Source organism: Pseudophryne corroboree, chromosome 3, assembly GCF_028390025.1.
Source record: "Pseudophryne corroboree isolate aPseCor3 chromosome 3, aPseCor3.hap2, whole genome shotgun sequence".
Lineage (NCBI taxonomy): Eukaryota > Metazoa > Chordata > Amphibia > Anura > Myobatrachidae > Pseudophryne > Pseudophryne corroboree.
Genome location: NC_086446.1, coordinates 302890695 through 302906485, shown reverse-complemented (window position 1 = coordinate 302906485; position 15791 = coordinate 302890695). Strand labels below are relative to the sequence as shown.

The 15791-nt window shown below is 48.0% G+C and overlaps 1 protein-coding gene and 1 pseudogene across 11 annotated transcripts in view; one reads left to right on the top strand and one right to left on the bottom strand.

Moving 5' to 3' along the window:
• Window positions 1–15791, bottom strand: part of LOC135055374 (uncharacterized) — a 902783-nt gene that overhangs the window by 608166 nt on the left and 278826 nt on the right. The window lies entirely within an intron of this gene.
• LOC134899845 (U2 spliceosomal RNA) lies at window positions 9311–9410 on the top strand (annotated as a pseudogene).

Sequence of the window (15791 nt, the reverse complement as noted above, 5' to 3'; positions counted from 1 at the left end):
CAGGTCCACATCTGGAAGGCCCCACCTGTCCACGAGGAGTTGCAAAACTTCTGGATGGAGGCTCCACTCTCCGGTGTGTACGTCCTGACGACTGGGAAAGTCCGCTTCCCAGTTTAGGACCCCCGGAATGAGTACTGCCGATATGGCTGGCAGATGGTGTTCCGCCCACTGAAGAATCAGTGATACTTCCCTCATTGCCATGCAGCTTCGAGTGCCGCTTTGATGATTGATATATGCCACCGTGGTGGCGTTGTCCGACTGTACTTGAACAGGTCTGTTCTGTATTAAATGCTGGGCAAAGTTCAATGAGTTAAACACCGCCCGCAACTCCAGAATGTTTATCGGGAGGAGAGACTCCTCCTTGGTCCACCGACCTTGAAGGGAGTATTGCTCCAAACACCGCGCCCAAACCTCTCAGACTGGCATCCGTCGTCAGAAGGACCCAGTTGGAGATCCAGAAGGGACGACCCCTGCTCAATCGTTGGTCCTGAAGCCACCAGCTCAGTGACACACGGACCTCCAGAGACAAGGAGATTATTTGAGACCTGATCTGGTGAGGCAGGCTGTCCCACTTGGCAAGAATTAGCAGAGGGTGAGAATGGAATTGAACGTAGTCCACCATGTTGAAAGCGGACACCATGAGACCTAGCACTTGCATTGCCGAATGTATAGACACTTGCGGACGAGATAGGAAGCATTGAATCCTGTCCTGAAGCTTCAGGACTTTCTCCTGAGACAAGAACAACCGCTGGTTGTGAGTTTCCAACAACGCCCCCAGGTGCACCATGCTCTGAGCAGGGACCAGGGAAGATTTCTTCCAGTTGATGAGCCACCCGTGGGCTCACAGAAACTGTATAGTCAGACACAGATGGAGTAGGAGAATTTCTGGGGAATTTGCCAGGATCAACATGTCGTCCAAGTATGGTAGGATCCTGACCCCTTGATGGTGGAGTATAGCCATCATTACCGCCATGATCTTTGTGAAGACTCGAGGAGCCGTGGTTAAACCAAAGGTGTAATGCCCGAAACTGGTAATGGAGGTTGCCAACCGCAAACCTCAGGTACTGCTGATGCGTAATTGCAATGGGAATATTAAGGTAAGCATCCTGTATGCCAAGGAGACCATATAATCCCAAGGTTCCAAGGCCAGAACAATAGAGCGAAGAGTTTCCATACGAAAGTTGGAGACCCTCACAAATTTGTTCAAGGAATTGTGGTTGAGAATGGGCCAGGAGGACCCATTCGGTTTCGGGACTAGGAACAGGGGTGAATAGTACCCCTTGCCTCTCTGAGCCAGAGGCACTTGTACTACCACTCCTGTGTTCAGGAGGGACTGTACCACCGAATGAAGAGTTTTTGCCTTCACCTGATTCGAAGGGACATCTGTCAGGCAAAATTGATGAGGGGGACAATTTTTGAAGGATACGGCGTAACCTCGAGTGACGACTTCCTGTACCCAGGCATCGGAAGTGGTTTTCAACCATTCTTGGTTATACCCTAGAATTCGGCCCCTCACCCTGGGATCCCCCAGAGGGAGGCCCGCCCCATCATGCGGCAGGCTGGTCAGTCTTGGAAGCAGGCTGACGGGCAGTCCAGGCTCGTTTGGGTTTCGGCTTCTTGGGTTTGGAAGTGCGAGCCTGTTTCGGGTACGCCTGACCCTTTGCTTTCCCTGAAGGACGAAAGGAGCGAAAGGAAGTACTCAGCCTTCGGTACAAAAAGAGCAGTAATAGGTAAACAAGCTGTTTTAGCAGAAGCTAAGTCATCCACTATCTTGTTGAGGTCTTCTCTGAAAAGCATGTCTCCCTTAAAAAGAGAGTAACTCCAGGGTTTTCTTAGAGTCCAGATCCACGGAGCAGGACCGCAACCATAGAATCCGGAAAGCCAGAATGGACGTAGAAGCAGCCTTGGCTGCCAGAATACCGGCATCAGAAGCCGCCTCTTTAATGTAATGAGTAGCTGTGACAATATACAATAAGCATTGTCTAGCATGATCAGAAGCGTTAGAAGACATCTCAGCTTCCAACTCCTGAGCCCACGCTTCAATAGCCTCTGCAGCCCATGTCGCTGCAATGGTGGGCCGATGCGCAGCACCTGCTAGGGTGTAAATCGCCTTTAAACAACCCTCCACATGCTTATCCGTCGGTTCTTTCAGAGATGTGACGGTAGTTACCGGCAGAGCTCAAGATACCACCAGCCGCGCCACCTGCGAATCCACTGGCAGGGGTGTTTGCCAATTTTTACTTAGCTCCGCAGCGATTGGATAGTGAGCTAGCATCTTTTTGTGAGGCGTGAATTTCTTTCCTGGATTTTCCCATGACTCCTGACCTATGTCAACTAAATGGTCAGAATGAGGTAAAACTTGTTTAACCACTTTCTGACGTTTAAATCTGTCCGGTTACTTAGGGGCAGCATCAGGCTCCGGGTCATCAGTAATTTGAAGAATGAGCCTGATAGCCTCCAACAAGTCAGGAACATCCACCAGTGAAATAGATTCCCCATCAGAAGCGTCAGGATCAGAATCTGTGGGGTCAGTAGAAATGCCATCCTCATCAGACGAGGTGTCTGGGACATTGGTGGATTGTGAGGAAGCAATGGCCTGCTTAGAGGACCCCTTGGTCTTAGGCGGGTAAGGGTTAGACTTCTGAGTAGTCAGTGATTGGTTCAATTGCTGTAACTGAGCATACAGGTGATCTGCCCATGGCAGGTTAACCGCGGAGACCATAAGCGGTTGTACCGGCACAGGAGGTCCCTTAGTCTAGTTACCAGCGTATTCAATAGCGTGGAGAAAGTAGCCCAAGGCGGGTCATTTTGAAACCCGGTTGCTACGATCCCACTGCGGGGTAAGGAGCCCCCAGAACCTGAACCCTCAGCTGCTATGTTTTTCTCAAATGTGACTGCAGCATCACTACCACACAATGTGGGATCAGCCCCAGCACCATTGCCCTTTGTAGCTGACATATTTAAAAGCTCAACGCAGGGCAACCCAGTACAATATCAGCAGCACAATACCTGACGAGAACACCCTGTGCAGTGTAACAGCACAAACAGGGAATTCAAGAGGTATATGGTGACTAAAAATCCCAGAGAAAAATACACAGAGTATATTTTGTGAAATACCTATATTAAATGCTAAACCTGACGCACTTAGCCCCCTCAGGTTACAGAATATAGGGATAGCAATCTGAGTGAGATACACGAAATGGAGGTCACACAGCAGTTATATGCACACACACAGTTACATTATGCTATGCAGAAATTATGACATGCAATAAAACTGCACTGGACTAGCAATACAAAGTAGTACTAAGTATAGCTATACACACAATAGATATAGCAATGCACAGTAAAGACTGGATGTATATCACAGGCTACTTGTACTATATAACCCTGACTAAATGCACTCTTTCTTAACTAACATTGTCAGCAGACATGTAGAATACTTAAATGTCCTGTAAAATGCACAGTGCTGACATGCAGGCGGCTTTACAGAGGAGGATTTGCTTAAACAGTCCCAGGATCAGCTCAGATTGACCTAATGGCGCCCAAATGCTGACAGGGAATGAGGGAGAGAGATATGCAGCTCCAGGGCGGGAACATTAACTCTAAATGGCGCCCTGAGGCTGGGGGAGGGGCTACAGGTCAAAGCCTTATCCCCCTGCTGGACTTCACCACCGGGTACGGTGGGCTTATATAAACGGTTTGAGAGAAAACCAACCTGTGCCCTTGCCCTGGTGGTCTAGTGGGGCCCCTGTACTGCCACAGTGTCCACGCCAGCGCGCGCGGCCCGCCTTCCACCGGCCGCATGGGATCGCGAATTACAGCGGATCCCGCTTACCTCCTCCCTGCGTGCGGCCACACGATCCAGGAGAACAGCGGCAGTGTGTGTGACTAACTGGAAAAAAAACGAGCCTCCGCTGTAAGTACCCGGCAACCAGGGCGCAGGAGTATACAGCGCCGCTGGGGGAGGTGATGGAGCTGCAGCAGGAGTTGTCTGACTGACATCTAACACAGACAGTGTCTCTGCTGCAGCCCTTGAAGTCTTCATTTTTCATTAAAGCTTATTCTCAGGGCTGCTGGAGCAGCCCCCCTGTTGTATGCCTGCTTACTGCATGGCACCAACCACAAAACAGAGTTCCTGTGCACGGAGGCGGGGTTATAGAGGAGGTGGCGGTATGCATTCTGGGAAGAAGGTCAAAGCTTTTAGCCTGTTGGTGCCTCGGATCAAGATCCTACTCTACACCCCAATGTCATTCCCTGTGGAGCCCAGTGTACCCCGCAGCAGAAATGGGAGGTTTTATTCATTTTTCCTTCATTTGCAGACTGCTTTAAAATATACAAAAATCAACGGCCCTCATTCCAAGTTGATCGCCCGGTAGCGATTTTTAGCTGCCGTGCGATCAGATAGTCGCAGCCTATGGGGGAGTGTATTTTTGCATAGCACGGCTGCGTTCGCTTGTGCAACCGAGCTATGCAAAAACATTTTGTGCAGTTTAGGAGTAGGTATGGACTTACTTACCCACTGCGATCACTTTAGCCTGTCAGGTCCCGGAACGGACGTCAGACATCCGCCCTCCAAACGCCTCGACACGCCTGTGTTGGACTCACCACTCCCCGAAAACGAACAGTTGACGCCCGGATCCGCCTTCTGCATGTCTATCTTCTTGCGTTCTCCGTCTTTTTTTTGTAGTTCTTGTCGTTGCCCAGCGACAGCCATCGCCAGGTAACGACGTGCCTGCGCATTGCGGCCGCAGCGCATGCACAGTTCCAACCCAATCGCATGGCTGCGAAAAAGTGCAGCGTGCGATCGGGTCAGAATGACCTCCACTATATGCTATTAACCTTGTGGAAAATGCTAAGCACTACACAACAATTTACTCGGGTTGGAAATTTCACATAACAGAAATACTCAAAAATGTGACATCATTTGATTGGCTAATGTGAACAATACTCACAACATATCTCCAAATACCCCACATTAAGCCGTGCCTTATATTAAAAGAGCTGTACGCTGCCTTAAACTACAATAATTATTTAGTCCACACAAAGGAAGATACCCAGGACACAGAGGAAGATGTATTGTATCAAACATTCAAAAGAAGACCGGTGGAAAAGTTGCCCATATCAACCAATCAGATTCTACCCATCATTTTATAGAATACAGTTGATGAATGATACCTATGGACATATTCTCCACTTGTCCTCTTTTGAAGGTTTGATACATATCCGCCCCAGTGTATCGCTCAGTTTGTGAGATAGTCCCCACCTGCACACTTTACAGTGGATTCTCCAGCCTGGAGAGATTTGTATACTAACTGCGCTGTGTTGGGATTCAGAGAACAGGGGAGTGATTGGACAAAGTTGCAGCACTGGGCGTAATGGCATCTCCTGAAACACGTTTGTCCCCTACGTGGGACGCCCATTGTTCTATTTTGAGAAGGTGGATTTATGGTTTTAGTTAGAACATTATTTCTATTTCATAAATACCAGTTGTAAACAAAATTGAAATAAACAATGCACATGACAACGTAAGTGCATAATGCTACAAAGCATGAAAGAGAACAATCGCATGTGGTCTCAGTCACAAACCGCATTAAGACTCGCATAAAATAAGGAGATGCATGCAGGGACCATGAAAGTAAAAAAATACAGTAGATGGGTTTGGTGGCCGACAGCCAAGAAAGGGGAGAAGAAGAAGAAGAGCCATGGTTGACAGATGTATAGCCAAAGTGTCACCACTAATGAAACGGGTTCCTTCTTCATTCTAGCAGAAAGGGAGCAGAGTGTTCTTTGCGGTATTATATTACAACTTCCATTTGCTGTTTTGGAGGCAGAGCCGGGTTTATGGATCTTTTATCCTTCTCCAGAAAAAAGGTTACAGCAATGAAAAGGCTAAGCCTCCAAATCCCCAGGAGAAAACATGTGAAGTGAATTTTGCGCACTGAGTAAAATAGTACACGACATCTTCTGATGCCAAGCCCTATTGCGTGTCACTGAGATAGACAACTCAACTTAAGTAAACCAAAAGGTCTTCATTGAGAAAGTGCAGATCTTTCTAGAAGTCGTGGTTCTAAGATGTATGTAAATATATATATATATATATATATATATGTTTATAAAAAGAAGTGTCAGTAATAATGGAAATACCCCAATCCGATTTGTGAGGTAACCCCTAGTGACATGATGGCTGCATTTTCCGGAGCCCACAAAACAGCCACACTACTGTATGTAGGTGACAGGTCCACCTTAATAAAATATTTTTACAAATAAATAAGCCTCCCTAGGGAGATTTATTGCTGATGACATTTTACTAAGTTTATGAACCTTTATGTGCAAATGTTTAAAGCGGAAAAAAGGGAATATTTCCCATAGTATTTACTCTTTTCTTGTTAATCAGTATTAATGGTAACTGGTACAGGGGCTGGAACAGGAAGGTCAGTCTCCTGTTGAGCAGCTGCTTCTAAACTGTTTCTAAGACTAAACAGAGTACACAAAGCAAATTACATTTATTGTTCTTATTTTATTAGCAAGTTACAACATAAAAATAAACTATACACGCAACACAGCTGCTGGGTAATAACAATGCCAGGTTTATTCTAAAATAAACACAAGAAAACAGCAACAATAGAACAGCTATGTGAGAAAAAAAGCGGTCTGGCAGAGATACCACACTCACATGAAGAAAGCAGTCTCATGCGCACACCCCACTTACATGAAGAAATCAGTCTCATGAGCACACCCCACTCACATGAAGAAATCAGTCTCATGAGCACACCCCACTCACATGAAGAAATCAGGTTTACAAGGATACGCCACGATCATGAAGAAAGCAGGTTTACAAGGACACCCCACTCACATGAAGAAAGCAGTCTGACGAGGATACCCCACTCACATGAAGAAAGCAGTCTGACGAGGATACCCCACTCACATGAAGAAAGCAGTCTGACGAGGATACCCCACTCACATGAAGAAAGCAGTCTGACGAGGATACCCCACTCACATGAAGAAAGCAGTCTGACGAGGATACCCCACTCACATGAAGAAAGCAGTCTGACGAGGATACCCCACTCACATGAAGAAAGCAGTCTGACGAGGATACCCCACTCACATGAAGAAAGCAGTCTGACGAGGATACCCCACTCACATGAAGAAAGCAGTCTGACGAGGATACCCCACTCACATGAAGAAAGCAGTCTGACGAGGATACCCCACTCACATGAAGAAAGCAGTCTGACGAGGATACCCCACTCACATGAAGAAAGCAGTCTGACGAGGATACCCCACTCACATGAAGAAAGCAGTCTGACGAGGATACCCCACTCACATGAAGGAAGCAGTCTGACGAGGATACCCCACTCACATGAAGAAAGCAGTCTGACGAGGATACCCCACTCACATGAAGAAAGCAGTCTGACGAGGATACCCCACCCACATGAAGAAAGCAGTCTGACGAGGATACCCCACTCACATGAAGAAAGCAGTCTGACGAGGATACCCCACTCACATGAATAAAGCAGTCTGACGAGGATACCCCACTCACATGAAGGAAGCAGTCTGACGAGGATACCCCACTCACATGAAGAAAGCAGTCTGACGAGGATACCCCACTCACATGAAGAAAGCAGTCTGACGAGGATACCCCACCCACATGAAGGAAGCAGTCTGACGAGGATACCCCACTCACATGAAGAAAGCAGTCTGACGAGGATACCCCACCAACATGAAGGAAGCAGTCTGACAAGGATACCCCACTTACATGAAGAAAGCAGTCTGACGAGGATACCCCAACTCACATGAAGAAAGCAGTCTGACGAGGATACCCCACTCACATGAAGAAAGCAGTCTGACGAGGATACCCCACTCACATGAAGAAGGCACTTTCACAAGGATACCCCACTCACATGAAGAAAGCAGTCTGACGAGGATACCCCACTCACATGAAGAAAGCAGTCTGACGAGGATACCCCACCAACATGAAGGAAGCAGTCTGACAAGGATACCCCACTTACATGAAGAAAGCAGTCTGACGAGGATACCCCACCCACATGAAGGAAGCAGTCTGACAAGGATACCCCACTTACATGAAGAAAGCAGTCTGACGAGGATACCCCAACTCACATGAAGAAAGCAGTCTGACGAGGATACCCCACTCACATGAAGAAAGCAGTCTGACGAGGATACCCCACTCACATGAAGAAGGCACTTTCACAAGGATACCCCACTCACATGAAGAAAGCAGTCTGACGAGGATACCCCACTCACATGAAGAAAGCAGTCTGACGAGGATACCCCACTCACATGAAGAAAGCAGTCTGACGAGGATACCCCACCAACATGAAGGAAGCAGTCTGACAAGGATACCCCACTTACATGAAGAAAGCAGTCTGACGAGGATACCCCAACTCACATGAAGAAAGCAGTCTGACGAGGATACCCCACTCACATGAAGGAAGCAGTCTGACGAGGATACCCCACTCACATTAAGAAAGCAGTCTGACGAGGATACCCCACTCACATGAAGAAAGCAGTCTGACGAGGATACCCCACCCACATGAAGAAAGCAGTCTGACAAGGATACCCCACTTACATGAACTCATTAGGAACTAGATCCACTTCCTCATGAAAGCAAACTTATAGGCTGAACCACTTGTAATGTCTAATTTCACTAAGAATGAGAGACAATGAGGCAACGTCACAACAGCTTATACCAGAAATGCTGCATAACACCTTGCTGTAACCATGTTTTGTTCAGAATGCTTGGCATGTAACATTTTCTGCAGTAAACTGGAGCATCATGGTTAACATATACTACATGACCCCAGCACTCCTCTCCTCAGTAACAATCAGTAGTAATGCTTCTCACACTCCCTATAATATGAGATGCATGGTTATCATATTAGCATACCTCCGCTGGGATCCTGGCAGTGGAATGCCGGCGGGTGGGGGGAGCGCAACCCTTGCGGGCTCGGTGGCGAAGGTTGTATTCCCTCGACTGTCGGGATTCTGAGGGGGCGGTATTGTGACCAGCGGGATCCTGAACATTTCCTCTTTATTATTTTGCATAATTACAGAATCTGTAGTTAGGGCACATTGCTGATCATGTACGTGTACATGACATTGTCCTGCTCATTAACCTGTGCACCAGTGCTCCTCACTGTAACTGTAGGAAGGGGAGCTTGAGTGGGCATATGACACTGTCTTCTCATTAAATTATATAGCAGAGCTGCTCACCACGGCTGTTGGAGGCAGAGTTCTGGGTTCGAGTCTGCATGAATGACCTTCAGTCTGCCTTATCTAGTCTAATAGTGCTGCTCACGCTTCTCGGCCTTTTGGCTAAGATCAAGTGTAGTATCTGCTCACAGGAACTCATGGTGTCGTGTCTGTTCTTGCACTAGGGGAGTGAGAGACCCTTAGTGTGGAATTAAGACCCACCATGTGGAGTAGGTACGAAACTTGGTCTGGCCAGGAGGTCGGGAGCAGCATGAAGCCCAAGGTGCTATGTGCCCCTGGTTCAGGATGCCAGGGGTGCCTGAACATGCACTGGTGAGGACACCTTTGCGTTAGTATGGCACTATGCACTAGCACTTCTTCACTTCTGTCTGCCGCTCTTTTTCCTTTGCCCTGGCCTTTTGGCTAGGGCAGGGACAATTTTTTTATACCCCACCCCGGCCTTCTGGCTTGGGCTTATTTTTTTTTTTTTTTCACGTGTGTTTGCCTTTTTTTGCACTTCACCACACCTTTTTATGTTTTTCGTGTGTGTGTTCATGTTTTGGCGGGGGTTTAGGTGAGACCCTTATGGGCCACCTTCTCCCCATGTAGCTGAGGCCCTCTCCTTTTGGGGAGGGCTGAAGGTTTTTCGTTCCCCAGGGGGAAGCTTCGGCCAACCCTGGGGAGAAAGCATCGGTCCTCTCAGAGGTTTGGCTCCGGGGGTCGGGGACTCAAGGGGTTTCCCTGCGCTTCGGCAAGAGGGAACCTGAAGACCCTTTTTCCCTCTAGGCCTTTTGGCTTGGAGGGTTAGGGGAGCAACGGGGACCTTCTCCTTTGGGAGAGGGTCCAAGTCCTATGCCCCCAGCACGATTTTTGCACAGATCACTGGGTGAGAAGCACCTCGAGCATCAGTAATAATTTTTTTTATTTTTTTAAATAGTGCTGCTCACGACGAGTGTCAGAGCAGATGCTCAGTCATCACATCTATGCATAGAACTTAAGCTAGGTGCACAATAAGATTTTGGCTAATCATGCTACTGTAGTTTAAGATCGACCAAAACAATCCAGAAAACGGCCAATGTACAGCATACACACAACCAAATAATCTTTTAGTACTAAACGATCCCTTCAATTCAAAATCAACTTGTCGATAGTGTCTTACACTATACATCAGCCCAAGGCCCATACACACATTTTCTGAACAAACCCCAAAACAATGTGAACGACATAGGGGGTTATTCAGAGTTGTTAGCAAGCCAAAAAAGTTAGCAATTGGGCAAAACCATGTTGCAATGCAGGTGTGGCAGATGTAACATGTGCACAGAGAGTGAGATTTGGGTGGGTCGTGTTCAAACTGAAATCTAAATTGCAGTGTAAAAATAAAGCAGCCAGTATGTACCCTGCACAGAAACAATATAACCCACCCAAATCTAACTATCTGCACATGCTATATCTGCCCCCCCCCCCCCCCCACCCCCCCACAGTGCAGTATGGTTTTGCCGAATTGCTAACACTGACTCCTGAATAATCCATACTTAAACCACAAGTATGGTGGATAATTTACGAGATATGGAAGTGTTACACTCAAAAAAGAAAAAATTTAGAATATTATCCATAGCTGGAATGATTTCCTATAGCTCACATTGCAGCACTGCATACACTAGTAGGGATCATCTTGTTTTGAGGGGATGCAGTTAAAATGCCAGCTGTCAGGATACCGGCTTTCAGGATACAGACGCCGAAATCCTGACAGCCAACAATGTCGGCAGCAGCAGGGCTATTTCCACTCGTGGAGAAAATATATATACCGTATATACTCGAGTATAAGCCGAGTTTTTCAGCACATTTTTTGTGCTGAAAAAGCACCCCTCGGCTTATACTCGAGTGATGCGCCCGGAGCCCTGTGCAGGAGCAGAGCACAGGAAGCAGCCGTGAGAGAAGGAGGAGGAGGAGAGAGGGGGACTCGGGAGCCGCAGCAGCGCACTGTAATTGGTGCATCGACCAGTGACGCTGCTGCAGCCATCCCTCTCCCTCTCCATGCTCACCGAAGTACTGCCGCGCCGCCCGCCTCCTCAGCCGCTGCGCTCTGTCCCAAGGCCGGCCACCGCTGCCCGCACCGCCTGCTGCTGCCTGCACTCGTGCCCCGTCATTGAAGGTTAGTAGAGACAGGCTGCGGGGTGGGGAGCGCGGGTGTGTCGGGGGGAGCGCGGGTGTGTCGTGGGGGGGGGGGTAGTTGGGGGCTGGGCATATCTGGCACTGTGAGGGCATATGGTATCTGGCACTGTGGGGGCATATGATGCACTGTGGAGGCATATCTGGCACTATGAGGGCAAATATCTGGCACCATGGGGGCATATCTAGCACTGTGGGGGCATATCTGGCACTATGAGGGCATATCTGGCACTGGGGGCATATGTAGCACTGTGGGGGCATATCTGGCACTATGAGGGCAAATATCTGGCACCATGGGGGCATATCTAGCACTGTGGGGGCATATCTGGCACTATGAGGGCATATCTGGCACTGGGGGCATATGTAGCACTGTGGGGGCATATCTGGCACTATGAGGGCATATCTGGCACTGTGGGAGCATATCTGGCACTATGAGGGCAAATATCTGGCACCATGGGGGCATATCTCTAGCACTGTGGGGGTATATCTGGCACTGGGGGGCATATCTGGCAGTATGAGGGCCGTGTCCAGCTATAGCTGCATTTACCACCCTAGGCTTATACTCGAGTCAATAAGTTTTCCCAGTTTTTTGGGGGAAAATTAGGTGCCTCGGCTTATATTCGGGTCGACTTATACTCGAGTATATACGGTAACAAGTATATATGTGGGCGCTGTGATGAGTGTGTTTTTCCTAGCAGCTGTATAGATAAGGGGTAGTCAAACCCTTGAAAAGACAAGAAGAAAGAAAAATATATACAGCGCTGCTTGACACAATATAGTCTAAAATTGTATATATTTAATATAAGAATTGATAATTAAAAATACTTTCGTTACAAATAAAAAATTGACACTCTAAGATGTAATATGTCTCATAAATGACTCGGGTGGACTTAAGAATCTAATATGCTGACAATAGATGAACTGAGCACTCTTTAGTATAATAAAACCAGCACAAGCACAGTCATAATGATGGACCAGATGTATATTAGTTCATCCAATTGGATGTAGTTACCAAGTCTGTGTTCCGTTTGAAATGGATCCCGTAAGGTGTAAGTCCGTATGGCAACGGAGGTGTGGTTGGGGTCCTGGTTCACAGTTCACTTGGAACTCCGTGTTCCGTTAGGTGGGTCCTCCTATAGATGTCATAGGCAGTGGCAATGCCGGTAGGGGTCCTGGTTCACGGAGGTGAAGATGGAAGCAGAGGTCCTGACTGCAAGTGATGGCTTAATGGAAGTGCTGGTCAGCATGTGTCCACACAGGTCCTTGCCTAACGCGTTTCGCTGCTCCTGGCAGCTTTGTCAAAGGTAATAATAAGAATTTACTTACCGATAATTCTATTTCTCGGAGTCCGTAGTGGATGCTGGGGTTCCTGAAAGGACCATGGGGAATAGCGGCTCCGCAGGAGACAGGGCACAAAAAGTAAAGCTTTAGGATCAGGTGGTGTGCACTGGCTCCTCCCCCTATGACCCTCCTCCAAGCCAGTTAGGTACTGTGCCCGGACGAGCGTACACAATAAGGGAGGAATTTTGAATCCCGGGTAAGACTCATACCAGCCACACCAATCACACCGTACAACTTGTGATCTAAACCCAGTTAACAGTATGATAACAGCGGAGCCTCTGAAAAGATGGCTCACAACAATAATAACCCGATTTTTGTAACTATGTACAAGTATTGCAGATAATCCGCACTTGGGATGGGCGCCCAGCATCCACTACGGACTCCGAGAAATAGAATTATCGGTAAGTAAATTCTTATTTTCTCTATCGTCCTAGTGGATGCTGGGGTTCCTGAAAGGACCATGGGGATTATACCAAAGCTCCCAAACGGGCGGGAGAGTGCGGATGACTCTGCAGCACCGAATGAGAGACCTCCAGGTCCTCTTTTGCCAGGATATCAAATTTGTAGAATTTTACAAACGTGTTCTCCCCTGACCACGTAGCTGCTCGGCAGAGTTGTAATGCCGAGACCTCTCGGGCAGCCGCCCAAGATGAGCCCACCTTCCTTGTGGAATGGGCCTTAACCGATTTAGACTGTGGCAGGCCTGCCTCAGAATGTGCAAGTTGAATTGTGTTACAAATCCAACGAGCAATCGACTGCTTAGAAGCAGGCGCACCCAACTTGTTGGGTGCATACAGTATAAACAGCGAGTCAGATTTTCTGACTCCAGCTGTCCTGGAATATATTTTCAGGGCCCTGACAACTTCTAGCAACTTGGAGTCCTCCAAGTCCCTAGTAGGTGCAAGGCACCACAATAAGCTGGTTCAGGTGAAACACTGACACCACCTTAGGGAGAGAACTGGGGACGAGTCCGCAGCTCTGCCCTGTCCGAATGGACAAACAGATATGGGCTTTTTTGAGAAAAAACCACCAATTTGACACTCGCCTGGTCCAGGCCAGGGCCAAGAGCATGGTCACTTTTTATGTGAGATGCTGCAAATCCACATATTTGACTGGTTTTAAACCAATGTGATTTGAGAAATCCCAGAACTACGTTGAGATCCCACAGTGCCACTGGAGGCACAAAAAAGGGGTTTGTATATGCAATACTCCCTTGACAAACTTCTGGACTTCAGGAACTGAAGCCAATTCTTTCTGGAAGAAAATTTACAGGGCCGAATTTGAACCTTAATGGACCCCAATTTGAGGCCCATAGACACTCCTGTTTGCAGGAAATGCAGGAAACGACCGAGTTGAAATTTCTTTGTGGGGCCTTCCTGGCCTCACACCACGCAACAAATTTTCGCCACACGTGGTGATAATGTTGTGCGGTCACCTCCTTTCTGGCTTTGACCAGGGTAGGAATGACCTCTTCCGGAATGCCTTTTTTCCCTTAGGATCCGGCTTTCCATCGCCATGCCGACAAACGCAGCTGCGGTAAGTCTTGGAACAGACATGGTACTTGCTGAAGCAAGTCCCTTCTTAGCGGCAGAGGCCATAAGACCTCTGTAAGCATCTCTTGAAGTTCCGGGTACCAAGTCCTTCTTGGCCAATCCGGAGCCATGAGTATAGTTCTTACTCCTCTACGTCTTATAATTCTCAGCACCTTAGGTATGAGAAGCAGAGGAGGGAACACATACACCGACTGGTACACCCACGGTGTTACCAGAACGTCCACATCTATTGCCTGAGGGTCCCTTGACCTGGCGCAATACCTGTCCCGTTTTTTGTTCAGACGGGACGCCATCATGTCCACCCTTGGTATTTCCCAACGGTTTACAATCATGTGGAAAAAACTTCTCAATGAAGTTTCCACTCTCCCGGGTGGAGGTCGTGCTGAGGAAGTCTGCTTCCCAGTTTCCATTCCCGGGATGAAAAACTGCTGACAGTGTTATCACATGATTTTCCGCCCAGCGAAAAGTCCTTGCAGTTCCTGCCATTGCCCTCCTGCTTCTTGTGTCGCCCTGTCTGTTTACGTGGGCGACTGCCGTGATGTTTTTCCCACTGGATCAATACCGGCTGACCTTGAAGCAGAGGTCTTGCTAAGCTTAGAGCATTATAAATTTACCCTTAGCTCCAGTATATTTATGTGGAGAAAAGTCTCCATACTTGATCACACTCCCTGGAAATTTTTCCCTTGTGTGACTGCTCCCCAGCCTCTCAGGCTGGGCTCCGTGGTTACCAGCATCCAATCCTGAATGCCGAATCTGCGGCCCTCTAGAAGATGAGCACTCTATAACCACCACAGGAGAGACACCCTTGTCCTTGGATATTGGGTTATCCGCTGATGCATCTGAAGATGCGATCCGGACCATTTGTCCAGCAGATCCCACTGAAAAGTTCTTACGTGAAATCTGCCGAATGGAATTGCTTCGTAGGAAGCCACCATTGTTACCAGGACCCTTGTGCAATGATGCACTGTTTTTAGGAGGTTCCTGACTTGCTCGGATAACTCCCTGGCTTTCTCTTCCGGGAGAAACACCTTTTTCTGGACTGTGTCCAGAATCATCCCTAGGCACAGCAGACGTGTCGTCGGGATCAGCTGCGATTTTGGAATATTTAGAATCCACCCGTGCTGATTGTAGCAGTATCCGATATAGTGCTACTCCGACCTCCAACTGTTCCCTGGACTATGCCCCTATCAGGAGATCGTCCAAGTAAGGGATAATTAAGACGCCTTTTCTTCGAAGAAGAATCATCAATTCGGCCATTACCTTGGTAAAGACCCCGGGGTGCCGTGGACAATCCAAACGGCAGCGTCTGAAACTGATAGTGACAGTTCTGCACCACGAACCTGAGGTACCCTTAGTGAGAAGGGCAAATTTGGGACATAGAGGTAAGCATCCCTGATGTCCCGGGACACTATATAGTCCCCTTCTTCCTGGTTCGTTATCACTGCTCTGAGTGACTTCATCTTAATTTGAACCTTTGTAAGTGTTCAAAAAAAATTTTTTTAGAATAAGTCTCACCTAGCC